Here is an 18,458-nt window from a genome sequence, read left to right on the forward strand (position 1 = left end):
GTGAGAGAAGGGACAGGAGGAGGGGCAGAGGGAATAAACTTCACACTCTTCAGCACATAGCTGACCTCAACCTTTCATGTTAATCACAAAGCAACTCAGTTAAGTCCTCACTAGAAGAGGCTTGAAGGAGCTACTTAAGGTCGGAAGTCAGCCAGACTTCAGCTCCAGGACCTGATACAAGGAGCCTCAGCACATCCTACCCTAGCCCTTTGGCACAAGCCTCCCCAAGCAAAGAGCCCAGCCAGGAACAAAGAAGCTGCACCAAGCAAAGAGAATGAAGCTTTATGTATTGGAATAGAGTGCACCATCCTTTAACCAACCTTAAATCAGTGTGCTTACTGTAACAGTGAATGCCATCTGAACTCTTATTTCTTGGGTTTTAAGTTGCTCCTTTAAGATTTTCTCTCTTTCCCAAAATGAACTTAACAGAGACACTTCAGGTTTTACAGATAAATAAAACAAAGAAAAATCTGGTTCTCCACATCATATGTACAAGTGTACATAATTAACTTGGTTTAGTTTTTATTATATAGGTCATATTATGTAGGCCAAGTAACTTGTGAGCCAGATCACCGTGACACCTGGGGTACTACTAGGCAGTCTACCTGCAGCAATTTGTCAATGTTTTTCCAGCAGTAGGCTCATCCCACAGGTTTACCTGATAGATTGCTTACGTTAAACTCCTGTACTCCATCTCACATTGACGTACATGTTTGGGCACCAGTGTAGAAAGGTTCCCTGTTTCCCACCAGCCCTGTGTCCTTCCTCCTTGCCCTATATTGTCTTTTCTACAGAGGTAAAAAAAAATAACCCTGTTTCTTTCAAATACAATAATAGTGATTTTCAATTAGTGTGCCCTCTTCTGTCTCAGGCTTGGGTATCAGCCATAGAAACTCAATGACTTTCCACAGCCTTCCCATCAATCAGCTAGGACAGGGACCTAGAAAAAAAAAGCTCAAAATCCCACTATTAAACCTGCAGAGCTTTGTATCATTGCATAATAGAAGAATAGTAGAGGTATGTGGTGTTTGCATTTTACCACATGGCCGCTTCAATGGGATAAGAACATAAGAAAGCATTTCCATTGCACCAGTTAGAGAAACCCCTTGGACATGTAAAGAAGATGAAGATATTTAGTTCAGGTGGTGTTTATTCTACAGACTGACAGTTAAGGTTCACCTCTGCAGTGCCCAACTAGGAAAACAATCAAGATGCCAATGAATGTTTCCCTGCAGATGCTCTTTATTTGCAGAGGAACTGCAGCAGGGCAAGGCTTTCTGGGGCTTTCGGTCTGACTCCTCACAGTGCTGTCCCCCAGCGAGAAGGATTAGAAGGCTCAAGTGTCTTTGCTCTGGTCATCATTCAGGAGCCCTGCATCCGATATTTCCAAAGAGGAATATTTCATTCTCCATCTCCCCTCCCTGGAAACTATGTCAATCAGTCAACTTCCCCCCCCACCCACCCAAGGAAAAACAGCTCCACCAGTTCCCATTAGCACTGCAAGTCTGAAAAGTACCAAACCCACAGTTTATTGATTTGCTTTGACATATTTAGGGCTCTCCCTCAGAAAAGAAAGGTTTCTTCAGGGGCAGGGGCAGAACCTCAGTCACCATGATATCCAAAGCACACAGCCTCCCTTTCACAGCTCCTTGGAAACACACAAGGAAGCAGTACTGCTAGCATCACAGGCATTTACAAGCATGACGAAAGTCTCAATAGAAAGTTAGAGACATAGCAAGGGGTTTTTTCCCCCCTCACCTTGTTACCATTGAAACGTTGCTAAAGCTGCATGTCATTACCACCTTCCTCTACACTTACTCAGCTGCTCTATTACATCTTCAAACTCCTGTGTCCCACTTAGACCCTTACAACAGAACCTGCATAAATGTCCTTGTTTAAATCTGTGTTTGCTACAAACAGAAGAGAGTTTTCCCATTACTGCTTCTATGCCACCCTTGTCTTCGTTTCTACCTTAATCTAGTAAATTCACCAGGCTGCTAACATGATGTTATCAGTAAAAACACTCAGAACCCAACTGAGATGAAAGGCTCCAAAACTCTCATGAGCAACTTCTACTCTGATGAGCATCGTACAACTTTCAGGCACAAGGAGTTATATCTCATCTGTTGCAAAGATACGTGTGCTTTGGCTGCTGCTCGCACAGCTTGTGCTTTAAACAGGAGAGCAGTGGATGAAGGTGAGCATGGTTTCTAGCTATCCTGTTAGCATGGAAGTAGCAACTCTGATTTCTCCCACCTTCCTCTTACAGCAAATTATTTACTGGTCTTTTTATATTTAGAAGGGAGGCTGTTTTGATGTTGAGCAATACCATTCATAATTAAAGTTGCAAAGAGGGCAGAGAAACTAGGGGATGGGAGCAGGGGACAGAGAAAGAGAGCCAAGACTTTATGAAGGGAGTTGTCACAGACCATGCATAAGAGGCATTAAGGTTTTTCAGACAGGTCAGCATCTCTGTGAAAGCAAACAGTCTATGTTCATTGCCAAACAAAGCACATAACCAAAAATGCTTCATGCTCAGCAATATTATAACAACAGCAGACAACTCAGCAGCTGCTAGCCAACAAACCCAGAACTTCATTGCATTCAAAAGCACCACACCAGCCTTTACTGTGGTTACTCTAAGGCACATATCTCTCCCAGCATGTCCTCAGATCTCTCAAGTTCAGAGCACTTTAAAACACCATAGTTTGCCCTTAGAATAAACCAGAATTAAGACTTCAAGACCAAGCTCCATTTCTGATTTATGAATAATCTCATAACATCTTAGCTCAGTGCCTACAGCCACTGTTCAGCTCCCTTTTTTCTACAAGCAGGAGGAGAACAAAAGCTACTGCAGCTGCTGATTATCAGGCCCCTTCCAAAAGGAGCTTCCACCATGACAATGAAGACCAGGTCAGCAAGGAGCAATTTCATTCCTCCATTGGGTACAGTTACCAACTCATTGAGCTATGTGTGTTTTACTCCAACAACTCACCACAAACAAACTCTAATTACCCTTTCTTTCTACCTCTAAAAATGACCAAACAGGCTTCCTCTAGCAAAAACCTCTTCCCCTGGCCATTACTGTTCTCATATCAATTCTGGTAACCAGACACACCAGGCACCTGAAAGACCAATGAGCAGGAAGCGATTCAAGGTGCCAGCTCACGCAGAACTATGTTGGTGGCTATTGGGCTGCACAGAAATGCTCTTACCACCCACTGCTTCCCCCCCCCAATTCATATTCAGCTCACACAAAGCCTGTGGGATGAGATTTATACCACCTGAAGCGAGACACGTGCCATGGAACAGCACTGCTCAAAGCTTCAGGGAACAGCTATTCTTCACTCTGCTGGCTTTATCCCTGCCTTCGGATATGGGTATAAAACACTACAGAAATAACCCTTCCACCCCTCCTCATGAGGGCATCCCACACACTTCCACCAACCTTATCCATGCTGGGGTGCAACCAGGAGGGTCCTTCTGCTGGAAGAAGAGCTCATCCCACTCAACCAGGGCATCCTCTACAGCATTTGAAGTAAGCCTTGAGAAAATCCCCTTCTACTCTGGAAAGAGAGAAGGAGCTTGACCTTAATTGCTGCTTAATTTTTGTATTACACTCCCATCATTCACTGCTATTGACAAGTCAGCTGTGATTAATCATACATGATTGCATCAACCAAGACACACCACAAAATAATAATTAGCAGATTAGCATATACATGTAACATTGCTCTCAGAAACACTTTACAAACATTAACTAATCAGGGTTTCTTAAACTCCCTTCACCTGTCTCTCACCTAGCCCCCTCCTTTCCATTCCTCCTCGCCTTTGCTCAGCTCTTGGTTGCTTGCAGGGATGCTCCTTTCTCCCCCACCTGCAAGAAATATTTGATTCTGCCCTTTCAAACCACATCTTTCTCCCCTCCTCGCTCCCTCATCTTCTCTTTTCTTCTTTTCACCCTCGGGCACCCTTGTTCCAATTAAAAAGCCCAGCTGGAGCAGCTGGGAGAGGCCTAAATAGCCTAATGAACAGTGAGATGTAGCAAAAGAGGTATTTGCTGCTTTATGATGAGGTGAGCAACACAGAGGAAAAGAAATATGAACGACAGAAAATAGGATAAGGCATATTTGCCTAAGAGTGAGGACAGCAGAGAGCTATGGAAAAGAAAGAATTAGGATACAAAGAAGAACTGTGCCCATTAAGGTTTGTCTTTTCTAATCAAGAAGGCTTCAGGTGTGCCAAGTTCTCTTGCTGCAAGCTGCCCACGGAGACGCAGCACCATGTGAGCCTGCAGCAAAGACCAGAAGCTGATGCTGACAGACATGTCAAATGCATGCAAATTCAATAACTCAGGTTGCATTCTCTATCACCTTCCAGATATCCACAGAATTGTAGTGAGAGGGGGATAGAATTCACTTTGTGTTCAAGAAAAAAGAAAAGGAGATTGTAAAATAAATGCCAAAGATCCAAAATAAGAGCTTTTTTGTTCAGTATGCCATTTTTTTAAACAATAACAATAGAAATAGAGAAGAATCGTTTCATTTGAATGCATTACATGCACAAAACCAAAATGCTATAATTTATTTGAGCATCAATGTTGCAGTAACCATTTGAAAGGTTCTAAGAATCAAGAAAGTGAAGGAGTCACCACGCTTTTAAAGCAAGAGGATGAGGAGCCTCTGTTGCATCAGCTCAAGCCCCCAGTGTCTCTGAGGGATGCAGCAGTGGACCTCTCTTAGTTTCCCCCTTCGTGCTGCACTGTTTCCACACTTCCACGTGCCCTGTGGTCATACATAGGGTCCAGCACAGACTGTGTTTCTTTGCTTGTAATATAACTTGGCTTTTCCAAGGAGATTTGAGGGTTCCTGTGTGGTCCTGCAGGATGAGCAAACACCTAGGGTGAGAATTTGCTTGTGCTATGAGCTTTTGATGCTGGGTGCCTGATTGGCAGCTTTGAGGTAAAGGAGCCTTCCCAAAGCTGAGATTGAGTGGGGCCATTTTGCTTTTAACTCTCTTTCACCAGATTGCGATTTGATTTCCAGGAATAACCTAGGAATTTGACCTAGGAAACCTCCCATTTTCCCAGGGACCCATGATACTGGCTGATTACATCCCTCTCCTCTGCTCCCACCTTGTGTCAAAAGGCAGCTGTAGCTGTTCCTATGAGGCTTTGCATGCATTACAGCATTTTGGAAAGCATCTTGGAACTCATGGAGATGTTATGCAGACACACGCAAGAACAAGGAGGTATTGGGGAATAGGGAAAAAAGAAACTGTAAATTCATCGCTGTCTGCTCTAGCCGGGCAGCAGGGCAATGTACTCTGAGCCTCCAGCATATGCAGCTCTCCTCAAATCCCACTCACTTATGGAAGTGTTCCACACTGAGAGTCACCAGCCCACGATGCTGTTCTTGTCCCCTGCCTTCCCGGGTGACTCCTGCAGTAGCTGGCTGGCTCTGCTGGCATCACACATATCCCATCCAGCCGCACGCAGGTCCATAGGTGGGAGCTGGCACCAACGCAGCTCATCTGGCTCTTGTGGCTGGACAAAGCCTCCAAAGGCACGCACAGGGCAGGCAGGGACTGTACAATAGAGCAGCATCTGCCTTGTTTGCTTGCACAGTGTAGTCCTGATGGAAAACTATATGGGATGGTGCTGCTAGGAATGACTTGTGTTCTGCTGGTGGTGGGAAACAAGGGAAGCGTTGGGGTAAAACCGGCTCAGTGAATGACATGAAGCAGAGTTAATGCAGGTGTGCTTCCTCGGCTGGGGCTTTATGGAGGAGGCAAGGGACTGGAATGGTGACTCTGAGGCAGGGAAATTTGGGATTAGTGGTTCTGCCTTCCGCAGAAAACTGATTATTTGGAATTAATGTTAATAAATCTAGCTTTCTTTTCCTAGACTTACTCCCCCTTCTCCCACCCCTTACACAAAGACTCCCTGCACGCTGCTTACAGTAACCAGCACAAAACAAACCTCTTTCCTCTTCTTTGTGTCACGTATATCCACGATACAGACCTTTTGTCCCTCTTGCCATGGCTGACATGCCAGCCAGAGCTAACGATCTTCATTTGGCAGGGATTTCCATGTGAAAGGAATGGTTTGAAGAAAGCCTGTGGGCTGGAGCCAAGGTAAAAGCTCCTCACTCCCTCCAGCGAATGCTGCTTTTCCAGCGTGAAAGCTGGAGCCACTGCCCTCCGAACGGCTGTTCCCATGGATGTGCCCCAGGTTGGAGCCTGTCATCTTCACAGCAGGAGCAGGATGAGGGCTTTACAGTGGGGTGAGGATCGCCAACAGCACGAACATTGTTTCTCCATGAAGGAAAACAAACTTTGGTCCGAGGTTTCGGCCAACAACGGCTTTCTAATGCAAACATTGCTCGGTCACTTTGCCGTACAGTGTGTAAAGAGCTGTCAAATACCAGGTACCAAAGGGTGACTCGGCTTAGCAGGGAGGTGTATAATCACAGGCAGCGGCTGGAAGCTAAATCCAGGTGATCTGAAGTGAGAAGCAAGGTACATTTTTAACAGTTACCCATTGAAATGAACTGCCAAGGGGTGAAACTGGATGGGGTTTTGGGGCTTAAATTTCTCAGCTCGAGAGGAGTTGCCCTTCCCTGCATCAGAAGTTACGGCAGGGATGAAAAGCAGGCCTGAGCGAGACTTGTTGAGTTGCAAATAGCCTTGCATGGGGTGAGCACTGCAGAAGAATGAAGCTTTGTAGTGCCAGGGTTTCAGCAGGGATATTGGAAATGACCGGTGTGGGTACTGCTACCCTTTCAACTGGAGCCATCAGTCAGATCCGGAGCCTTGCCAACAGCATCCCTCAGGAGGGGAAGCAGGCAGTGGAATTGGGAAAGTCTTCACACAGCTTGTCCCTGAGCACAGGAGGAGTCACACAGGCGCAGTCAGTGACTTCACTGTGGAGCCAAAGCCCTTCCCAGTCATCTCAGCAGCAAAAAATCCCCTCTCAGTTTTCATCAGGAGTATGCCATAAGCAACACCATCAGCTTTCCTGCCTCCTCTTCAGTGCATCTTCCCTTAAAACACACGCAGAGCTGTACCCCACAAAACCCTCATCCCTAAGTTTGCCTCCAGATTTTAGGGCAAAACTGTCTGTTTTGTTGTGTTGGTGTTTTTTTTTTTCCTCAGTAATTCTTACTGTTTCAGCCATCTATTCCTTAAAGGATCACAGCAGCATCCTACTTCCACGTAGAGTGAGGAAGGGGAAACTACACTTCTTCGCTCCTGCAGGCTTCACCCACTGGAGCCGAGCCATGCACACAGCACTGATTGAGAAGCTCAGGCGATGGCAGCAGCAGCAGCAGTAGGTGGATGGCTGCTAAAATAGCCCAGCACATTGTGTGAACCATGTGGGCAGGAGCATCACCAGGCGCCACGCTGCCAAGCCACTCTCTACTGATATCCCTGGAGATGAGCTGTGCGCGGATCAGCATCAACACATGGAAGGCGCCTGTCGAGCGGGTGAGATCCTGTGATGGGATCCGTGCTGGACAGGAGGATGTCAGAGCATCACTTACTGTGTGCTGCTGTTCTCACCCCACAGCACATGGTGCCTGTCCCCTCTTGCTGGGAGCTCTCCTGATGCTGGCGGAAGGCACTGGGGCTGTGGTGGGCTTGGCCGGTGGCACTGCAGTGGGGCAGGAGGAGACACTGCCGCACATACCTTCTGATGCTTTCTGCTGTAACTGGGACAAGCAATGCAGCCAGAAGCGGCTTTAAGGGAAACTGCCCTTACACAGGGATTTAAAGCGCACATTACCCCTTCTTGCCCTTCTTATTTAGGGCATAGAAGTTGGCTTAAGCAATAAGCATAGGTGGCAAACGCTGTAATTGCGCTGCAGATGCGATTTATTGTTCTGTGCTCTAATTGCAATAAATATTATCTTTGTCTGCAGGACCCGCGAGGGGAGAGGACCCCTGCAGCTCCCCGCATCCCTTCGCGCTCACCTTCGGCCTCTGCCCCGTTCAACCCTGCAGGGATGCGGGAGCAGGGGGTGCCGGACCCATCTCCCACGGCGGAGGGAAGGGACGCGCCGGGGCTCCCGCTGGCTGCCGCCACAGCGGGGCAACAGCGCCGCGCCGTGGCCGCTGGCGGCACTGCGCCGGCACGGACGGCTCGGGGAGGCGGTGCTGGGGGGGGGCACCCGAGCTCCGGTTTTACAGTAAACTTCAGCACATCATGAATAGTCATCAGCAAACGGGGGCGAGCGGTCCTTTTCCCGACTCGGCAGCTGCTGAACATAGGTCTCTGAACCACCCGTTAGTGCAAGGGACATTTCTTTTCCTAACGTTAACGTTTCTATTGTTGTGTTGTCATCCCGCTTGTTTTATTGCGAATTACCGCTGAAAGGCTCTTTCCTGGAGAAAGATTCCTTTCTATAGGGGAAACTTGGTTATTGCAAGCTTTCTGTGGGCAATTACTTGGACCATCCTCAAAGCAAACGTCTGCTTGTGTGGCTGACATTGTTCTGTGCCGGTGGTCATGAACTATGGATGTTAGCTCACTGGCCCTGAAAGCATTTATAGATTACCTTTAGTATGTATAATCACTTGAACCAAGGCTTCCATGCCATCTCCTGCCAGTTGTGCGGGGGTTCTTTTGGACAAGCTAGCACAGATGAAATACCCCACACAGAAGCACTGCTAGTGCATCTCACACTCCGTGGTTTCTGCCTTCAGGACGTTTGCCAGGTAGAAGGCAATCAGGTGCAGGCACACACGGCCCACTCAGGTATAACCATCGCACGTACAAAGGCACATTTCCCTTCTGTGACCCCTAGAATCCCTGGGCCTGTTCATGGCATCCAGCCAGCCTGGTACCCCCCGTTCCACCCTCCTCCTCCCCTAGTTCGCAGATAACCAGATACTCCTCGCCCTTTTAGTCCCTGTGCACCCTGTTCCCTCCACTCCATCAGCCGAGGGCTCCTTATCTCCGCGATGATCTCCTGAGCTGCCTTTTGTCTCCAACAGCTCATCGCCCTGCCCCTCACCTGCTGGATCAGCTGATGCCGCATTGGGAAGAAGAGGGAAAACTCTGGGAATAATTAAGAGCTCGGAAAGCTTTCAAGTTCAAACATAAATAAAGGGGCAGGAGGCAGGGAGAACCGCATGCTTCTTCTGATTAATTCCTTTCCTTCCCACCCCAAAGGCCGTGCGGTAAATAGAACGAAGTACAGTCCTGACAGACACAAACCTTGACTGCCTGTTTATAGATGGCGTGAGTGCCAATACTCCGGAGGGACCGTGCAAAACGAATCTGTCAGTGAACCAGAGCACATGTTACAGAGTGTGAAGGTACATGCTTCACATTAAAAACAAATCCTTCAGAACGTGCAGAATACCCTGAGTCTACATCTGCCGCACTAGTTATTCCTATTGCGTTCTTAAAATTCATCCTGAATTCTATTTTCCACATCTTGGAAGCGTTAGATCTGCAAAAAACCACAGTATTATAACTGCAGCTGTTGTGAAGCTAAGCTCTGAATAACTATGCAGCTGAATGCTGATCCCTACCCATGAATGTATTTCCAGCCATCTTTTGGAAGCTGCCCATTTTAAGTAACCAGCTAGCTGAGAAACCCACATTGAGAGCCCTCACTGCTGCCTACCACTACCATGATCACTGATACCTGCCACACTGCGGGGTGATCAGAAGATGCCATTTTATCCCACCTGACTCTTCCCAGCTCCCTTGTCATCTTTTCCTACTTTCCCCCTTCCATTCCACCAAGCCCCTGTGTTACTGCTGCTGCTTCTACAGCACCAGCATGCTCAAAGAGCAACATTCAATGCCAGTGATGCCACAGCCATTAGAATGAATTTCCAAGAGCAGAAAGAACCCTAACATTGCCAGGCAAATGGATGGGGTTTTGGTACCCTTTGTCACCATTACTACCTCCAGACAAAGGAAGCAGACTTGAGGAGCCTTTATGCTGTACAGTGATTTACAGTGTAAACTCTGAGTAAGGTCTCTGATCACACCAGAATGCAGTCAATTATGAGATATGGTTTAGTATCAGCTAATAGCCCTGCTGATTGGTTGGTTGGGGTTTTTCCCATCATGAGCTACAGCTACATTACATACAATCACTTGCACTGGTTTGCCATTTGAAAGCCATGCGCTGTCCATCCTAATCAGACAGTGTGCAAGCTTGTGTCTGCAATCCAACAACAAATTAAAACACTTGAATTGGTTTTTACCTGCACAAAAATGAGGGCAGGTTGGAGCACAGCAAAAGCCAAACCCTTTCCCTGTTAAGAGCTACAGAACAACCCAGTTCTGCTCCATCTAATGCTACTTCTACATGGAGGTGGAAGAGAAGACAACTGAGCATTTCTTCTGTGCTCCTCCTCATCAACGCAGCTGGAAGCTATCGCCTTCCTCTGGGTGGACTTTGCCAGTTGAAACAGAACAAAACAGTTTAGCTTAGCACTCCTGTTTTAGCTCAGCACTCCTCACTCACAGCTCTTCCTACAGGACTTGGCCTGAACCAAGCCGTTTGCTTGGAAAACAGTTCAGCCCTTTCCCACTCTCAGGCTGGAGCTAACAAAACCAGCCAAAAGCATCGGCACAGCTTCCCTAGGGAGGGCTGGAAACCATTCTTTCCCCTGATTTCTCAAAATCAAGGTCCCTTGTGCTTGCTAAAGTTCTTGATAGCATTGCTTTATCTCCTCAGGTGTGTACTGCAAGCGGGCAGACAGGCCACCCTGGCCCCTCTCGTTCCCCAGAGCTCAGAGCAGATGGGACCATCCCCTCGCCCTCAGACCCATGGCAGGTCATCATCCTCTCACATTTTGCTGCCACTTAGTCTCCTGCAAGACACTTAGAGGGATCGACACCTGGACCAGGCAGGCTGGTCTCAAGCAAAGCCTTGCTTTCCTTTGTACTCTAGCATCACCAGGAGAGCACATATTGCTCTGAAGTTCATAGAAGCATAGAATCATAGAATAGTTAGGGTTGGAAAGGACCCTAAGACCATCTAGTTCCAACCCCCCGCCATGGGCAGGGACATGCATTCTGCTGCTACAGCAGCCAAGGAAGAAGGACTCCCCTTGGAGCTATTGGCAGCGTTAGCATTCCATTTGCATGTCAAAGCCTGTTGATGCTTTTGGGACAGGCATTAGCAGTTCTCTCCTACACACACATACACAGCAGGGACTCAAAAGGAAAGCCACTCACTTGATGCTGAAAAGTTGCTTTCCTGACCACATCTCCCTGCATTAAGGCATTACCTGCACACACAGCAATAGCGTTAGATAAATACTACAATTACAGGCATATAAACTTCTGTGTGCTGCCCAGGTCAGAGTGTCGGGTTCACTCCAGCATTCAAACCTGTGTCTTTCAGACCAACAGACATGCTCCACAAAGCAGCTTCACCCTAGTGAGGAAGATCTCACATGAATGCTGTGATAGTGCTTCCTGCCCCGGGCGCATACACAAGGCATACCTAACACGTGCTGCTGAAGGACAGGAACAGAGGGGTTTGCTGGCCATCAAGCAAATAGGGAGGTAGCAGCGCTGTCAGAGATGCATCAGCAACCCAGAGAAACAGGTCAGGCAAGGAGCTGTGTGAATAGGGGATGCTTCAGGGATAGCATGAAATTAGAAACAGGAAATCACTCGATCAATGCAAAATGTTAGTTTGGTTCAGAGGAAAAAGGGTCACTTCTGTCTCTACATTAAATATGAGAACAAGTGCATTTGGACACAACATTTGACTTACACAACACAGCAATCAACAGTGCTACAGTGAGAGCTTGCAATATTCAGTCTAGCACTGCTCCTTGAGGACTGGCTGGTGTGAGCTCAGCAGCTGAGATATTCCACAGAGCACCAAAGCTCTGTGGAACAAGAGAGTGGGCAATGTGGGAGTCAATAAGAAGACCAGAGAGCAGGCCACATATGCACCCAAAGGAAAGAAAGAGCGCAAGAAAATGAGAATTTGAAATTTAAACCTACCAAACACCACAAAGTCAGAAGCACAAACTTAATCCAATAACTTCCACCTGCAGAGATCAAACTACACCAGGAAAAAGTAGTTAGAAATGCATCTAGCAGCCCTTCACTTTTGGCCTTGGATCTAAAGCTGTACTTTTCTAGCCCAATTTTACTTATGTTCAAAACCTGCCACACTAGAAAAAGCGTACCTTTACAGACAGCAGAACATACAGTACTCACTTTTGTACCTGGCAAACCTACCTAACCTAGTTAGGACCTGCCAGATTAAAAATAGACATTAAAGGTTTGAAGTGTGGCAGGTGACTCTAGCAACCACTATCTCCCACATAAAAGAATACTCCCAAATGGATCCAGGACAGACACGCAAGCCATTTTCTTACTGGAGTGAACTACAGTCCATGGTGCACCAGAGGACTCTCCATGTTAATGATGCTGTAGTAAGCAGCACACAGTGGCTCAGAGAAGCAGAAACTTGCTTGAAACCATTGGACTACCATTTCCTTTTGCACACTGAAAGCATGAGGGATTTGTGAGCACGGAGTGTATTACTCACTTGTAGGGATACTGGGAGCAGAAGGAATCTGTAAGTGCAGCAAAGAGCTCAGAATTTCCTCCTCTTGTAGCTAAATCTCTCTTATATTGAGGGAAATAACCCCAAACCCATACTATGGGAAACAACCTGGAAATGGATCCAGTATGCAAGTTAAAGGGGTGAGAACCACAATACAATCGAAGTAAAACCAATTTCCTTTTAAGCCTATTCCCTAATTTTTAATGTTTTACTGTAAACTGGTAGGAAAGTACAAGGCCTCTGATTCTCTATGGCCTTTCACGGGGTGTGTGAGGCCAAGGGACGCACACAGTGGGATACTACATGTGCTTTCCGCTACAAAGCCCAGGTTTAGGGCTCTCTGAGAACAAGTGAATTAGGCATACGTAGCTGTCTAAAACAGTGCATAGGTAACTGCACCACCACCATGTAATTACAACAGGGCATAGTCACTAATTAAACTTACAAATGTATTAAATGCTTCTGCCTTCCAGGACATGAGAAATCACAGCTTACTTCTTTCTGCAGAAGGAACCAGTCCATTACAATCAAGCTGCAGGACACTTTTGCTTAGCAACTTTGCACACATGGAGCCATACACCCAAGGAACGTGTTTTAGGATAACCAGACACTCTTAGCTCTGCCCAGGGCTGCTGGAGGACAGGGTCGGTGGTCTTCTCAAAGGAGCTGCAGAGCCGTCTCCTGTGACAGGGAACCACCAAAAGGGATCATCTACAAAGCAATTCCTCCCTGTGGAGCCTTCGATTACTCGGAGCCCACAGTCATACTTAGCAAGGTCAGCTGGCTGCCAGTTTGTCAGCTATTGCTTGCGAGCATCCAACTTCCTTTTGGCTTGAATCAAAGCCCTCTGTGATGTACGTAGAAGTATTAGGGAAAACATGGTGTTCGCGCTCCCAATGCGAGATCGCTTGTGGTTGGCTTGTTTCCCTGATGCCAAAGCCTTTAACAGTGTTTTAATTAGAACGCTTTAACAGAGTATTTTTATAACCTCATCAGTTTACTGTCACCACTCGGTGCACCAGTGACACTGCTTATGCATACAGGTCCTTGTTTACCAGGCAGCTGTAACCAGGTGGCATGCTGGGCCGAAGCAAGTGATGCCTTGTCAGCCTTCTCACTGATGCTGCAGCACTCACAAGCCAGGCGCTCTGACTATAAAACCTGATAGATTCATAAAATCATCCCACTTTGGGCCAATAATATAGATCAACTAGCACTGAAATTCAGCTCACCCAGGGAAGAATTTGCTCCTCTGTTCCTCTGAAAACTCTCATCTTCACTATTAACCCTTCACTGACATCCAAGCAAATTGCCTATTATTCTCCCGCCCCTGGCAGAATCCTTTTCCTTTATGTCTAGGGAAAGCCATTGTTGGAAGAGGGCAGGAAAGATACTTTTATGACTATTATAGTAGCTGCAAAGTCATACACACCATGGCAGCACTCATATCTATCAGTTTCTGCTGCAGGCTCAGCAGCACCAACACAGGTTTTAATGTAGAAATTGGTCTGCAGAACCCACGGCACCTCAGTTCAGCCGCACTTCAGAGTGGCAGCTGCCAGGAGCTGGCAATACCTTACAAGAACAGGAGACCCACGGAAGGAGATTTTGGGGACACAGCTGGAGACATGTGTGGAAGGAGGTGCTCTGTGTCAAAGGGAGCACAGCTGAGTGACTCCGACTGGGGAAGCAACAACCCCGAGGGACCACAGCCAGGCCACACTAGCGTAGAGACATCCCTGAGGGACCATGGCTGACTGGATGCCCATGCCACGGCAGGGACCCTGAGGGACTAAGGGTAACATGTCAAAAGCAAAAGGAAGGGGAGACCAGGAAGGTGTTTGACTGAAGGTGACCCTAGGAAGGGAAAGCAACAGGGTTTTCCTAAGTGGTTGTTTTCATTTGTGCTCTTTCTTCTCAACCCTCAAATGAGCAATTAAAGGTTAAATTCAGTCATGTACACATTCCTCAAGTCAAGACTGTTTTAACCATGACACTTCATCCCAAGTCAAGTTTGCCCTTACCTTAGGAGGCTTCCATCTTATTTTACCCTATTGTACATGAATCTTTCACAGAGATGCAAATCTAACACACACAAAGCACTAAGCAGTAACATCCGGCATCAACAAGGAAGGTAATTCAAGTCTTTCAACATCACATTCCTTTACATTGCCTTAGCAGTCAGCGGCTAGGATGCAATAGGTAAATTCAGTCCTTATAACCCCTCTAGCTGAGGCATAAAAGGTGGATTTCATTTCAGTCTTTGCCAAAACTATAGCTAAAGAGGATGCTTACACCACTACCACCCTCTGAAACAGGCTGGTAGAAAGGGCTCATAGGTTGGTCACTGTCAGTCCATCCCAGATGCAATAATGCATGCCACAGATTAAATTGAAAGCTGAATGGTAAATTGAATATATTTAAATCCTTTCAGTGCCATAACAACTATTTCTAATAGTTGTAATTTGTGATTTCAGATAAAAATGGCTATTCTTCTGAGCATTTCAGATGCACACGAGGCAGGAACTAATCGAAGACAAAGTGGTTTTCTGTCATAAAACTCCATAATGAAACCACCAGAGTTAAATCCTAAAGTTCAACTCCATACATCAGGCTAATCTCCAGAATGAGATTTTCTCACCACTAATCTTGTTAGAGGTAGGGCGCTGTGCAAACATACCTAAACCCATGATTACTGAAGAGATATGAAAAGGATCAATTTATTGCAATAACAAATGCAAACTTTGAGGAGAATTCATTAATGCTCAAAATCCAGCCATGCAATAAATAACACTAATGAACTGAGGAAAAGGAATGATGAACGGGTACTGGCATGATGTCTTCCGCATATTGCTGGTAAAGGGGAACTGACAATTACTCCATTTGAAATGGAATTCTAGTAGGGAATGCTAGAAAGCGAGGGAAAGACTTGTTAAAATGCACACATTTAAAACTGTATGATGATGAAAACTGCTTGAATTTAGCCCAAAGGAGGCTATAATACCATTTTCAACACCCTTAAGCTGTGTTTACATTAGCAAACAGTGCTGTGCAACAGGAGCATGAAACAGCTGTTGCCGAGTCGCTGCCAGCACGCAAACTGTACATATGTTGTGGGGGTTACTGCCAGCTAGCTCCAGGCTGGTCCTGGGGACTGCCTGCCATGCACTGTGCCTTAGGGACAGGGCTGGAGGATCCCTCTAGTTCGGTTTTGTCAGGAGGGAACTCAGAATGCATACTCTAAGGCTGCCCTGTAATGGGAAGCAGGACATGCTGGTTGTGTGTGTGGCAGCAAACATGACATCTGCTTCAAAACCAGCCTGACTTGCACTAAAATGCACAGTGGAAGCCCTCAGAACACCACAGCTGGGTCACTCTAGGACAAAACCAGCTAGATACAGCAGAAATCCAATTGCAACACTCATTACCTAGAAGATCCAATGACAATGAGGGGTATCTAAAATAGCCTTTTCGGTACAATGAGCTGTGATACCTGTCAAAACAGAACGTAATAGTGGTTTTCCAGATGCTTGGGAGCTTCTGCAATTTGCTAACAGGAAAAATCAAGCTATTTTGGAACGATGACTATTCAAATAGCGCACTAGGAGTTAGCTGGGCTGCTTCAGTTGATATTTGCATACCTGTATGTTCACTGCTCCTTGATTTCACTGAAGGGAATTCCTGGTCCCTCAGCTGTGATACAAAGAGCAGATTCATTTCATGCTGCGATCTGTGCTGGCCACAGGACGTGATCCTTCGCAGGATTTGAAAGTTTGTATGTTACAAGAGAAGACATGGTCACACCATATTATTTGTGAGGAGTAGTTTGAGAGAAAGGAAGAAGCTAGAAATGCCAACATACAGAAGACAGCTGTCATAAATAGGCCAAGTATCTGTTGCATTTTTACTACAGGAGCTGCTCCCACCACCACCACCTCACTTGTCTGTGTAGTTGAAAGGATGCAGAGTACCTAGGTCTCCTCAACCAAGTCACAACACATCCAAAGACTGAAAACGCCTGTCCAGAGAGCTGAGATACTGTGACCATCTGCATATGAGAGGCAAAGAAAACAAATGACAGAACTATAGAAGATACATTAAAAGGAACAATACAGAGATTGAAAACTGAACTAAGCAGAAAGAAGCATCTCCTCACTGTTTTCTACCTGCCACCTGCGAGTTTTACTCTGTTCTCCAATTCTTACAGTGCAGGAGGTGGACAGTTGCTATGCCCTGCTGCCACCTCTCCTGGTGTAGGAGCCCTTGTCTCTTCATTTATTCCTTGCCTTAAAGCTGCTCCTGCCCATTACTAGGAACAGTAACTATGCTTTTTCTTCTTTTGAGGTTCTTGGACACAGTCATCAGGCTTGTGGCAGACTTTGGCAGCTCTATAGGGAGAAGATGAGCCTCCCTCTTGTTTTGTTAAATCACAGTCAAGTGATTAAAAATCACTGTTTCCTTTCTACCCACAACCTCATGGGAAAATGCTGGCCAGGCACCAACACTTCACCTAGATGAGAAGATCTGGCTTTTATCAGTTTTAAAATGAGTGGTTTAAGGTGGCACGTACACCACGATGTTATTCCCCCTTGCAAGTGCACTCTTAGAATGCAGAGCAAAGATGGGTGTGCACGAATTACATGTCCCTTGCAGGCACTGCCAGGAAGCCGCCTTATTACCATAATGTTTCCCTCTACAACCCTAAAACAACAGGCTTCCTGAATATCACAGCTTGAAATCACCGATGGGCTGAAATCTTTAACACATCCTTCGGATCCTTGTTAAGGGCTGAGGAATTGCCTTCAAGCCTTCCTTCTGATCAAGCCAAGGGAGCCACTGGCGGTGTCGGGACATTTGGCAGCCAGCAAGGAAAGGGATAAAGCAGGAACTTCCAACCCCGTCTCCAGAGCGAGCCTCGAGTGCTTGCGCCTGCATCAGCGCAATGATGAAATCAAGCGCACAACTCCAGGCAAGCAATGATTCTGCCACCAGGTGTCACCAAGAGGCTATAACGCCTGCTGAGACTGAAGCAAGCCTCTGGCTCTCCTGCAGGCAGGGCAGGGATGGATGCAGCACTGTTATCATCACCCCATCGCTCACACGAAGTCGTTCCTTTCTACTACTACGAGCTGAAAATGAGCTTGAAAAGGAGGATTCCTTGCAATCGACTGGCATCACTGCGCGTTCCAGGTTTACTTACGTGGCATACAGGCTAATTAACCTTTACAGTGAGAAGCTTCACATCAGTCACAAACTGAAACTCAGAATCTCCAATTAAGGATTTTGTCTTGAGGATAAGGATATTAAGGATGTTTGTCTTGAGCCTTGATTAAATATTGATAGAGGAAAACTGTTTTATAATCGTTTTATTTTTTTTTTTCATCTACTAAATGCAACTCCAATGGCCAAAGGTAAACCAAGTGGAATTTATCTCAACTCTGAGCAGTAACATCTAGAGGGAGTGATGAAATCACTTCTATAAAGATTTCAAGTTTTCTCTGGCTGCACTCCATTTAAACAAGTCCTAACTATTCCCTTAAAGCCAAGGCTAAGCTAAAAGTACCGTCTCAAATCTACCCTGCAGTTGGTGTTTTTCTACTCTTCAACTAAATAAATCCTGAATGTGACAATGATTTGAAAGCCATTCAATTTTGAATCCTGAACTCCCAACTAAGGATACCTACTATAAACAATAATCAGAACACCAGAAAGAATATCTGTGATATCCTTTGGAGCATTATTGTAGCTACAACCTCACAACTCTCACATGGCACAAACCAAACACGCTTCTACATACATAAAACGTCAAGGAGCAGAAGCACCGCCGCTTCTCTGCCTCCCCTGCAATCTGACTGTAAAGAGGTCAATGGGTGCTCACTGGTGGGGCAGCAGCTTTCA

This window comes from Pezoporus flaviventris, unplaced genomic scaffold, assembly GCF_033815535.1.
Source record: "Pezoporus flaviventris isolate CSIRO_AGI_PZ_B2104156 unplaced genomic scaffold, CSIRO_AGI_Pfla_v1 ptg000015l, whole genome shotgun sequence".
Classification (NCBI taxonomy): Eukaryota; Metazoa; Chordata; class Aves; order Psittaciformes; family Psittacidae; genus Pezoporus; species Pezoporus flaviventris.